Source organism: Cannabis sativa, chromosome 3, assembly GCF_029168945.1.
Source record: "Cannabis sativa cultivar Pink pepper isolate KNU-18-1 chromosome 3, ASM2916894v1, whole genome shotgun sequence".
In the NCBI taxonomy this organism is placed as follows: domain Eukaryota; kingdom Viridiplantae; phylum Streptophyta; class Magnoliopsida; order Rosales; family Cannabaceae; genus Cannabis; species Cannabis sativa.
The window spans coordinates 2,412,164-2,424,220 of NC_083603.1; positions in this window are offsets into that span (position 1 = coordinate 2,412,164).

Below are 12,057 nucleotides of genomic sequence, written 5' to 3' on the forward strand. Positions count from 1 at the left end.
AACGTGTCCAAGAGAAAAGTGATGCACAACGGTCTTGGCTAGGCTCCCGTGAAATTTCATGATCTTTGGAGATGTGTAGGTTGAGATTTTAAGAGATGACTAACGAGTGTAAGAGTAAGGAAAAAACTTGTTAAAATTTCCCCTGAAAAGAAGAATATTTTCAATTAGGGGGCCATTTCAACAAATTTTAACCCAAAACCATTCTTCATATTCATTTCTTAGTAGTACAAATTGATTGTGACTAGTGGCAAAAAATATTCCGAGATTGGTCCGCGCCACATTTCACAAAGGGGTACCACTATCAGAAATGTGAGATTTTCACTATTTCGATTAAAACGATCGTTAGTGCAAGAAAACTAATTTTTCTCTCAACGTGTCCAAGAGAAAAGTGATGCACAACGGTCTTGGCTAGGCCCCCGTGAAATTTCATGATCTTTGGAGATGTGTAGGTTGAGATTTTAACATATAACTAACGAGTGTAAGAGTAAGGAAAAAACTTGTTAAAATTTCCCTTAAAAGAAGAATATTTTCAATTAGGGGGCCATTTCAACAAATTTTAACCCAAAACCATTCTTCATATTCATTTCTTAGTAGTACAAATTGATTGTGACTAGTGGCAAAAAATATTCCGAGATTGGTCCGGGCCACATTTCACAAAGGGGTACCATTATCAGAAATGTGAGATTTTCACTATTTCGATTAAAACGATCGTTAGTGCAAGAAAACTAATTTTTCTCTCAACGTGTCCAAGAGAAAAGTGATGCACAACGGTCTTGGCTAGGCCCCCGTGAAATTTCATGATCTTTGGAGATGTGTAGGTTGAGATTTTAACAGATAACTAACGAGTGTAAGAGTAAGGAAAAAACTTGTAAAAATTTCCCCTGAAAAGAAGAATATTTTCAATTAGGGGGCCATTTCAACAAATTTTAACCCAAAACCATTCTTCATATTCATTTCTTAGTAGTACAAATTGATTGTGACTAGTGGCAAAAAAAATTCCGAGATTGGTCCGGGCCACATTTCACAAAGGGGTACCACTATCAGAAATGTGAGATTTTCACTATTTCGATTAAAACGATCGTTAGTGCAAGAAAACTAATTTTTCTCTCAACGTGTCCAAGAGAAAAGTGATGCACAACGGTCTTGGCTAGGCCCCCGTGAAATTTCATGATCTTTGGAGATGTGTAGGTTGAGATTTTAAATGATAACTAACGAGTGTAAGAGTAAGGAAAAAACTTGTAAAAATTTCCCCGAAAAGAAGAATATTTTCAATTAGGGGGCCATTTCAACAAATTTTAACCCAAAACCATTCTTCATATTCATTTCTTAGTAGTACAAATTGATTGTGACTAGTGGCAAAAAAAATTCCGAGATTGGTCCGGGACACATTTCACAAAGGGGTACCACTATCAGAAATGTGAGATTTTCACTATTTCGATTAAAACGATCGTTAGTGCAAGATAACTAATTTTTCTCTCAACGTGTCCAAGAGAAAAGTGATGCACAACGGTCTTGGCTAGGCCCCCGTGAAATTTCATGATCTTTGGAGATGTGTAGGTTGAGATTTTAAGAGATAACTAACGAGTGTAAGAGTAAGGAAAAAACTTGTAAAAATTTCCCCTGAAAAGAAGAATATTTTCAATTAGGGGGCCATTTCAACAAATTTTAACCCAAAACCATTCTTCATATTCATTTCTTAGTAGTACAAATTGATTGTGACTAGTGGCAAAAAAAATTCCGAGATTGGTCCGGGCCACATTTCACAAAGGGGTACCACTATCAGAAATGTGAGATTTTCACTATTTCGATTAAAACGATCGTTAGTGCAAGAAAACTAATTTTTCTCTCAACGTGTCCAAGAGAAAAGTGATGCACAACGGTCTTGGCTAGGCCCCCGTGAAATTTCATGATCTTTGGAGATGTGTAGGTTGAGATTTTAACAGATAACTAACGAGTGTAAGAGTAAGGAAAAAACTTGTAAAAATTTCCCCTGAAAAGAAGAATATTTTCAATTAGGGGGCCATTTCAACAAATTTTAACCCAAAACCATTCTTCATATTCATTTCTTAGTAGTACAAATTGATTGTGACTAGTGGCAAAAAAAATTCCGAGATTGGTCCGGCCCACATTTCACAAAGGGGTACCACTATCAGAAATGTGAGATTTTCACTATTTCGATTAAAACGATCGTTAGTGCAAGATAACTAATTTTTCTCTCAACGTGTCCAAGAGAAAAGTGATGCACAACGGTCTTGGCTAGGCCCCCGTGAAATTTCATGATCTTTGGAGATGTGTAGGTTGAGATTTTAACAGATAACTAACGAGTGTAAGAGTAAGGAAAAAACTTGTTAAAATTTCCCCTGAAAGAAGAATATTTTCAATTAGGGGGCCATTTCAACAAATTTTAACCCAAAACCATTCTTCATATTCATTTCTTAGTAGTACAAATTGATTGTGACTAGTGGCAAAAAATTCCGAGATTGGTCCGGGCCACATTTCACAAAGGGGTACCACTATCAGAAATGTGAGATTTTCACTATTTCGATTAAAACGATCGTTAGTGCAAGAAAACTAATTTTTCTCTCAACGTGTCCAAGAGAAAAGTGATGCACAACGGTCTTGGCTAGGGGCCCGTGAAATTTCATGATCTTTGGAGATGTGTAGGTTGAGATTTTAACAGATAACTAACGAGTGTAAGAGTAAGGAAAAAACTTGTAAAAATTTCCCCTGAAAAGAAGAATATTTTCAATTAGGGGGCCATTTCAACAAATTTTAACCCAAAACCATTCTTCATATTCATTTCTTAGTAGTACAAATTGATTGTGACTAGTGGCAAAAAAAATTCCGAGATTGGTCCGGCCACATTTCACAAAGGGGTACCACTATCAGAAATGTGAGATTTTCACTATTTCGATTAAAACGATCGTTAGTGCAAGAAAACTAATTTTTCTCTCAACGTGTCCAAGAGAAAAGTGATGCACAACGGTCTTGGCTAGGCCCCGTGAAATTTCATGATCTTTGGAGATGTGTAGGTTGAGATTTTAACAGATAACTAACGAGTGTAAGAGTAAGGAAAAAACTTGTTAAAATTTCCCCTGAAAAGAAGAATATTTTCAATTAGGGGGCCATTTCAACAAATTTTAACCCAAAACCATTCTTCATATTCATTTCTTAGTAGTACAAATTGATTGTGACTAGTGGCAAAAAATATTCCGAGATTGGTCCGGCCACATTTCACAAAGGGGTACCACTATCGAAATGTGAGATTTTCACTATTTCGATTAAAACGATCGTTAGTGCAAGAAAACTAATTTTTCTCTCAACGTGTCCAAGAGAAAAGTGATGCACAACGGTCTTGGCTAGGCCCCCGTGAAATTTCATGATCTTTGGAGATGTGTAGGTTGAGATTTTAACGGATAACTAACGAGTGTAAGAGTAAGGAAAAAACTTGTAAAAATTTCCCCGAAAAGAAGAATATTTTCAATTAGGGGGCCATTTCAACAAATTTTAACCCAAAACCATTCTTCATATTCATTTCTTAGTAGTACAAATTGATTGTGACTAGTGGCAAAAAAAATTCCGAGATTGGTCCAGGCCACATTTCACAAAGGGGTACCACTATCGAAATGTGAGATTTTCACTATTTCGATTAAAACGATCGTTAGTGCAAGAAAACTAATTTTTCTCTCAACGTGTCCAAGAGAAAAGTGATGCACAACGGTCTTGGCTAGGCCCCGTGAAATTTCATGATCTTTGGAGATGTGTAGGTTGAGATTTTAACAGATAACTAACGAGTGTAAGAGTAAGGAAAAAACTTGTTAAAATTTCCCCTGAAAAGAAGAATATTTTCAATTAGGGGGCCATTTCAACAAATTTTAACCCAAAACCATTCTTCATATTCATTTCTTAGTAGTACAAATTGATTGTGACTAGTGGCAAAAAAAATTCCGAGATTGGTCCGGGCCACATTTCACAAAGGGGTACCACTATCAGAAATGTGAGATTTTCACTATTTCGATTAAAACGATCGTTAGTGCAAGAAAACTAATTTTTCTCTCAACGTGTCCAAGAGAAAAGTGATGCACAACGGTCTTGGCTAGGCCCCCGTGAAATTTCATGATCTTTGGAGATGTGTAGGTTGAGATTTTAACAGATAACTAACGAGTGTAAGAGTAAGGAAAAAACTTGTAAAAATTTCCCCTGAAAAGAAGAATATTTTCAATTAGGGGGCCATTTCAACAAATTTTAACCCAAAACCATTCTTCATATTCATTTCTTAGTAGTACAAATTGATTGTGACTAGTGGCAAAAAAAATTCCGAGATTGGTCCGGGCCACATTTCACAAAGGGGTACCACTATCAGAAATGTGAGATTTTCACTATTTCGATTAAAACGATCGTTAGTGCAAGATAACTAATTTTTCTCTCAACGTGTCCAAGAGAAAAGTGATGCACAGCGGTCTTGGCTAGAGGCCCGTGAAATTTCATGATCTTTGGAGATGTGTAGGTTGAGATTTTAACAGATAACTAACGAGTGTAAGAGTAAGGAAAAAACTTGTAAAAATTTCCCCTGAAAAGAAGAATATTTTCAATTAGGGGGCCATTTCAACAAATTTTAACCCAAAACCATTCTTCATATTCATTTCTTAGTAGTACAAATTGATTGTGACTAGTGGCAAAAAAAATTCCGAGATTGGTCCGGGCCACATTTCACAAAGGGGTACCACTATCAGAAATGTGAGATTTTCACTATTTCGATTAAAACGATCGTTAGTGCAAGAAAACTAATTTTTCTCTCAACGTGTCCAAGAGAAAAGTGATGCACAACGGTCTTGGCTAGGCCCCCGTGAAATTTCATGATCTTTGGAGATGTGTAGGTTGAGATTTTAAGAGATAACTAACGAGTGTAAGAGTAAGGAAAAAACTTGTTAAAATTTCCCCTGAAAAGAAGAATATTTTCAATTAGGGGGCCATTTCAACAAATTTTAACCCAAAACCATTCTTCATATTCATTTCTTAGTAGTACAAATTGATTGTGACTAGTGGCAAAAAATATTCCGAGATTGGTCCGGGCCACATTTCACAAAGGGGTACCACTATCAGAAATGTGAGATTTTCACTATTTCGATTAAAACGATCGTTAGTGCAAGATAACTAATTTTTCTCTCAACGTGTCCAAGAGAAAAGTGATGCACAACGGTCTTGGCTAGGCTCCCGTGAAATTTCATGATCTTTGGAGATGTGTAGGTTGAGATTTTAACAGATAACTAACGAGTGTAAGAGTAAGGAAAAAACTTGTAAAAATTTCCCCTGAAAAGAAGAATATTTTCAATTAGGGGGCCATTTCAACAAATTTTAACCCAAAACCATTCTTCATATTCATTTCTTAGTAGTACAAATTGATTGTGACTAGTGGCAAAAAAAATTCCGAGATTGGTCCGGGCCACATTTCACAAAGGGGTACCACTATCAGAAATGTGAGATTTTCACTATTTCGATTAAAACGATCGTTAGTGCAAGAAAACTAATTTTTCTCTCAACGTGTCCAAGAGAAAAGTGATGCACAACGGTCTTGGCTAGGCCTCCGTGAAATTTCATGATCTTTGGAGATGTGTAGGTTGAGATTTTAACAGATAACTAACGAGTGTAAGAGTAAGGAAAAAACTTGTTAAAATTTCCCCTGAAAAGAAGAATATTTTCAATTAGGGGGCCATTTCAACAAATTTTAACCCAAAACCATTCTTCATATTCATTTCTTAGTAGTACAAATTGATTGTGACTAGTGGCAAAAAAAATTCCGAGATTGGTCCGGGCCACATTTCACAAAGGGGTACCACTATCAGAAATGTGAGATTTTCACTATTTCGATTAAAACGATCGTTAGTGCAAGATAACTAATTTTTCTCTCAACGTGTCCAAGAGAAAAGTGATGCACAACGGTCTTGGCTAGGCCCCCGTGAAATTTCATGATCTTTGGAGATGTGTAGGTTGAGATTTTAACGGATAACTAACGAGTGTAAGAGTAAGGAAAAAACTTGTTAAAATTTCCCCTGAAAAGAAGAATATTTTCAATTAGGGGGCCATTTCAACAAATTTTAACCCAAAACCATTCTTCATATTCATTTCTTAGTAGTACAAATTGATTGTGACTAGTGGCAAAAAATATTCCGAGATTGGTCCGGCCACATTTCACAAAGGGGTACCACTATCAGAAATGTGAGATTTTCACTATTTCGATTAAAACGATCGTTTGTGCAAGATAACTAATTTTTCTCTCAACGTGTCCAAGAGAAAAGTGATGCACAGCGGTCTTGGCTAGAGGCCCGTAAAATTTCATGATCTTTGGAGATGTGTAGGTTGAGATTTTAACAGATAACTAACGAGTGTAAGAGTAAGGAAAAAACTTGTTAAAATTTCCCTTAAAAGAAGAATATTTTCAATTAGGGGGCCATTTCAACAAATTTTAACCCAAAACCATTCTTCATATTCATTTCTTAGTAGTACAAATTGATTGTGACTAGTGGCAAAAAAAATTCCGAGATTGGTCCGGGCCACATTTCACAAAGGGGTACCACTATCAGAAATGTGAGATTTTCACTATTTCGATTAAAACGATCGTTAGTGCAAGATAACTAATTTTTCTCTCAACGTGTCCAAGAGAAAAGTGATGCACAACGGTCTTGGCTAGACGCCCGTGAAATTTCATGATCTTTGGAGATGTGTAGGTTGAGATTTTAACAGATAACTAACGAGTGTAAGAGTAAGGAAAAAACTTGTAAAAATTTCCCCTGAAAAGAAGAATATTTTCAATTAGGGGGCCATTTCAACAAATTTTAACCCAAAACCATTCTTCATATTCATTTCTTAGTAGTACAAATTGATTGTGACTAGTGGCAAAAAAAATTCCGAGATTGGTCCGGGCCACATTTCACAAAGGGGTACCACTATCAGAAATGTGAGATTTTCACTATTTCGATTAAAACGATCGTTAGTGCAAGAAAACTAATTTTTCTCTCAACGTGTCCAAGAGAAAAGTGATGCACAACGGTCTTGGCTAGGCTCCCGTGAAATTTCATGATCTTTGGACATGTGTAGGTTGAGATTTTAACAGATAACTAACGAGTGTAAGAGTAAGGAAAAAACTTGTTAAAATTTCCCCTGAAAAGAAGAATATTTTCAATTAGGGGGCCATTTCAACAAATTTTAACCCAAAACCATTCTTCATATTCATTTCTTAGTAGTACAAATTGATTGTGACTAGTGGCAAAAAATATTCCGAGATTGGTCCGGGCCACATTTCACAAAGGGGTACCACTATCAGAAATGTGAGATTTTCACTATTTCGATTAAAACGATCGTTAGTGCAAGAAAACTAATTTTTCTCTCAACGTGTCCAAGAGAAAAGTGATGCACAACGGTCTTGGCTAGGCCCCCGTGAAATTTCATGATCTTTGGAGATGTGTAGGTTGAGATTTTAACAGATAACTAACGAGTGTAAGAGTAAGGAAAAAACTTGTAAAAATTTCCCCTGAAAAGAAGAATATTTTCAATTAGGGGGCCATTTCAACAAATTTTAACCCAAAACCATTCTTCATATTCATTTCTTAGTAGTACAAATTTATTGTGACTAGTGGCAAAAAAAATTCCGAGATTGGTCCGGCCACATTTCACAAAGGGGTACCACTATCAGAAATGTGAGATTTTCACTATTTCGATTAAAACGATCGTTAGTGCAAGAAAACTAATTTTTCTCTCAACGTGTCCAAGAGAAAAGTGATGCACAACGGTCTTGGCTAGGCCTCCGTGAAATTTCATGATCTTTGGAGATGTGTAGGTTGAGATTTTAACAGATAACTAACGAGTGTAAGAGTAAGGAAAAAACTTGTTAAAATTTCCCATGAAAAGAAGAATATTTTCAATTAGGGGGCCATTTCAAAAAATTTTAACCCAAAACCATTCTTCATATTCATTTCTTAGTAGTACAAATTGATTGTGACTAGTGGCAAAAAATATTCCGAGATTGGTCCGGGCCACATTTCACAAAGGGGTACCACTATCAGAAATGTGAGATTTTCACTATTTCGATTAAAACGATCGTTAGTGCAAGATAACTAATTTTTCTCTCAACGTGTCCAAGAGAAAAGTGATGCACAACGGTCTTGGCTAGGCCCCCGTGAAATTTCATGATCTTTGGAGATGTGTAGGTTGAGATTTTAACAGATAACTAACGAGTGTAAGAGTAAGGAAAAAACTTGTAAAAATTTCCCCTGAAAAGAAGAATATTTTCAATTAGGGGGCCATTTCAAAAAATTTTAACCCAAAACCATTCTTCATATTCATTTCTTAGTAGTACAAATTGATTGTGACTAGTGGCAAAAAAAATTCCGAGATTGGTCCGGGCCACATTTCACAAAGGGGTACCACTATCAGAAATGTGAGATTTTCACTATTTCGATTAAAACGATCGTTAGTGCAAGAAAACTAATTTTTCTCTCAACGTGTCCAAGAGAAAAGTGATGCACAACGGTCTTGGCTAGGCCCCCGTGAAATTTCATGATCTTTGGAGATGTGTAGGTTGAGATTTTAATAGATAACTAACGAGTGTAAGAGTAAGGAAAAAACTTGTAAAAATTTCCCCTGAAAAGAAGAATATTTTCAATTAGGGGGCCATTTCAACAAATTTTAACCCAAAACCATTCTTCATATTCATTTCTTAGTAGTACAAATTGATTGTGACTAGTGGCAAAAAAAATTCCGAGATTGGTCCGGGCCACATTTCACAAAGGGGTACCACTATCAGAAATGTGAGATTTTCACTATTTCGATTAAAACGATCGTTAGTGCAAGAAAACTAATTTTTCTCTCAACGTGTCCAAGAGAAAAGTGATGCACAACGGTCTTGGCTAGGCCCCCGTGAAATTTCATGATCTTTGGAGATGTGTAGGTTGAGATTTTAACGGATAACTAACGAGTGTAAGAGTAAGGAAAAAACTTGTAAAAATTTCCCCTGAAAAGAAGAATATTTTCAATTAGGGGGCCATTTCAACAAATTTTAACCCAAAACCATTCTTCATATTCATTTCTTAGTAGTACAAATTGATTGTGACTAGTGGCAAAAAAAATTCCGAGATTGGTCCGGGCCACATTTCACAAAGGGGTACCACTATCAGAAATGTGAGATTTTCACTATTTCGATTAAAACGATCGTTAGTGCAAGAAAACTAATTTTTCTCTCAACGTGTCCAAGAGAAAAGTGATGCACAACGGTCTTGGCTAGGCCCCCGTGAAATTTCATGATCTTTGGAGATGTGTAGGTTGAGATTTTAACAGATATTTAACGAGTGTAAGAGTAAGGAAAAAACTTGTTAAAATTTCCCCTGAAAAGAAGAATATTTTCAATTAGGGGGCCATTTCAACAAATTTTAACCCAAAACCATTCTTCATATTCATTTCTTAGTAGTACAAATTGATTGTGACTAGTGGCAAAAAATATTCCGAGATTGGTCCGGCCACATTTCACAAAGGGGTACCACTATCAGAAATGTGAGATTTTCACTATTTCGATTAAAACGATCGTTAGTGCAAGATAACTAATTTTTCTCTCAACGTGTCCAAGAGAAAAGTGATGCACAACGGTCTTGGCTAGGCCCCCGTGAAATTTCATGATCTTTGGAGATGTGTAGGTTGAGATTTTAACTGATAACTAACGAGTGTAAGAGTAAGGAAAAAACTTGTAAAAATTTCCCCTGAAAAGAAGAATATTTTCAATTAGGGGGCCATTTCAAAAAATTTTAACCCAAAACCATTCTTCATATTCATTTCTTAGTAGTACAAATTGATTGTGACTAGTGGCAAAAAATATTCCGAGATTGGTCCGGCCACATTTCACAAAGGGGTACCACTATCAGAAATGTGAGATTTTCACTATTTCGATTAAAACGATCGTTAGTGCAAGAAAACTAATTTTTCTCTCAACGTGTCCAAGAGAAAAGTGATGCACAACGGTCTTGGCTAGGCCCCCGTGAAATTTCATGATCTTTGGAGATGTGTAGGTTGAGATTTTAATAGATAACTAACGAGTGTAAGAGTAAGGAAAAGCTTGTAAAAATTTCCCCTGAAAAGAAGAATATTTTCAATTAGGGGGCCATTTCAACAAATTTTAACCCAAAACCATTCTTCATATTCATTTCTTAGTAGTACAAATTGATTGTGACTAGTGGCAAAAAATATTCCGAGATTGGTCCGGGCCACATTTCACAAAGGGGTACCACTATCAGAAATGTGAGATTTTCACTATTTCGATTAAAACGATCGTTAGTGCAAGAAAACTAATTTTTCTCTCAACGTGTCCAAGAGAAAAGTGATGCACAACGGTCTTGGCTAGGCCCCCGTGAAATTTCATGATCTTTGGAGATGTGTAGGTTGAGATTTTAACAGATAACTAACGAGTGTAAGAGTAAGGAAAAAACTTGTAAAAATTTCCCCTGAAAAGAAGAATATTTTCAATTAGGGGGCCATTTCAACAAATTTTAACCCAAAACCATTCTTCATATTCATTTCTTAGTAGTACAAATTGATTGTGACTAGTGGCAAAAAATATTCCGAGATTGGTCCGGGCCACATTTCACAAAGGGGTACCACTATCAGAAATGTGAGATTTTCACTATTTCGATTAAAACGATCGTTAGTGCAAGATGAATAATTTTTCTCTCAACGTGTCCATGAGAAAAGTGATGCACAACGGTCTTGGCTAGGCCCCCGTGAAATTTCATGATCTTTGGAGATGTGTAGGTTGAGATTTTAACAGATAACTAACGAGTGTAAGAGTAAGGAAAAAACTTGTAAAAATTTCCCCTGAAAAGAAGAATATTTTCAATTAGGGGGCCATTTCAACAAATTTTAACCCAAAACCATTCTTCATATTCATTTCTTAGTAGTACAAATTGATTGTGACTAGTGGCAAAAAATATTCCGAGATTGGTCCGGGCCACATTTCACAAAGGGGTACCACTATCAGAAATGTGAGATTTTCACTATTTCGATTAAAACGATCGTTAGTGCAAGATAACTAATTTTTCTCTCAACGTGTCCAAGAGAAAAGTGATGCACAACGGTCTTGGCTAGGGGCCCGTGAAATTTCATGATCTTTGGAGATGTGTAGGTTGAGATTTTAACCGATAACTAACGAGTGTAAGAGTAAGGAAAAAACTTGTTAAAATTTCCCCTGAAAAGAAGAATATTTTCAATTAGGGGGCCATTTCAACAAATTTTAACCCAAAACCATTCTTCATATTCATTTCTTAGTAGTACAAATTGATTGTGACTAGTGGCAAAAAATATTCCGAGATTGGTCCGGGCCACATTTCACAAAGGGGTACCACTATCAGAAATGTGAGATTTTCACTATTTCGATTAAAACGATCGTTAGTGCAAGAAAACTAAATTTTTCTCTCAACGTGTCCAAGAGAAAAGTGATGCACAACGGTCTTGGCTAGGCCCCCGTGAAATTTCATGATCTTTGGAGATGTGTAGGTTGAGATTTTAACAGATAACTAACGAGTGTAAGAGTAAGGAAAAAACTTGTTAAAATTTCCCCTGAAAAGAAGAATATTTTCAATTAGGGGGCCATTTCAACAAATTTTAACCCAAAACCATTCTTCATATTCATTTCTTAGTAGTACAAATTGATTGTGACTAGTGGCAAAAAATATTCCGAGATTGGTCCGGGCCACATTTCACAAAGGGGTACCACTATCAGAAATGTGAGATTTTCACTATTTCGATTAAAACGATCGTTAGTGCAAGATGAATAATTTTTCTCTCAACGTGTCCATGAGAAAAGTGATGCACAACGGTCTTGGCTAGGCTCCCGTGAAATTTCATGATCTTTGGAGATGTGTAGGTTGAGATTTTAACAGATAACTAACGAGTGTAAGAGTAAGGAAAAAACTTGTAAAAATTTCCCCTGAAAAGAAGAATATTTTCAATTAGGGGGCCATTTCAAAAAATTTTAACCCAAAACCATTCTTCATATTCATTTCTTAGTAGTACAAATTG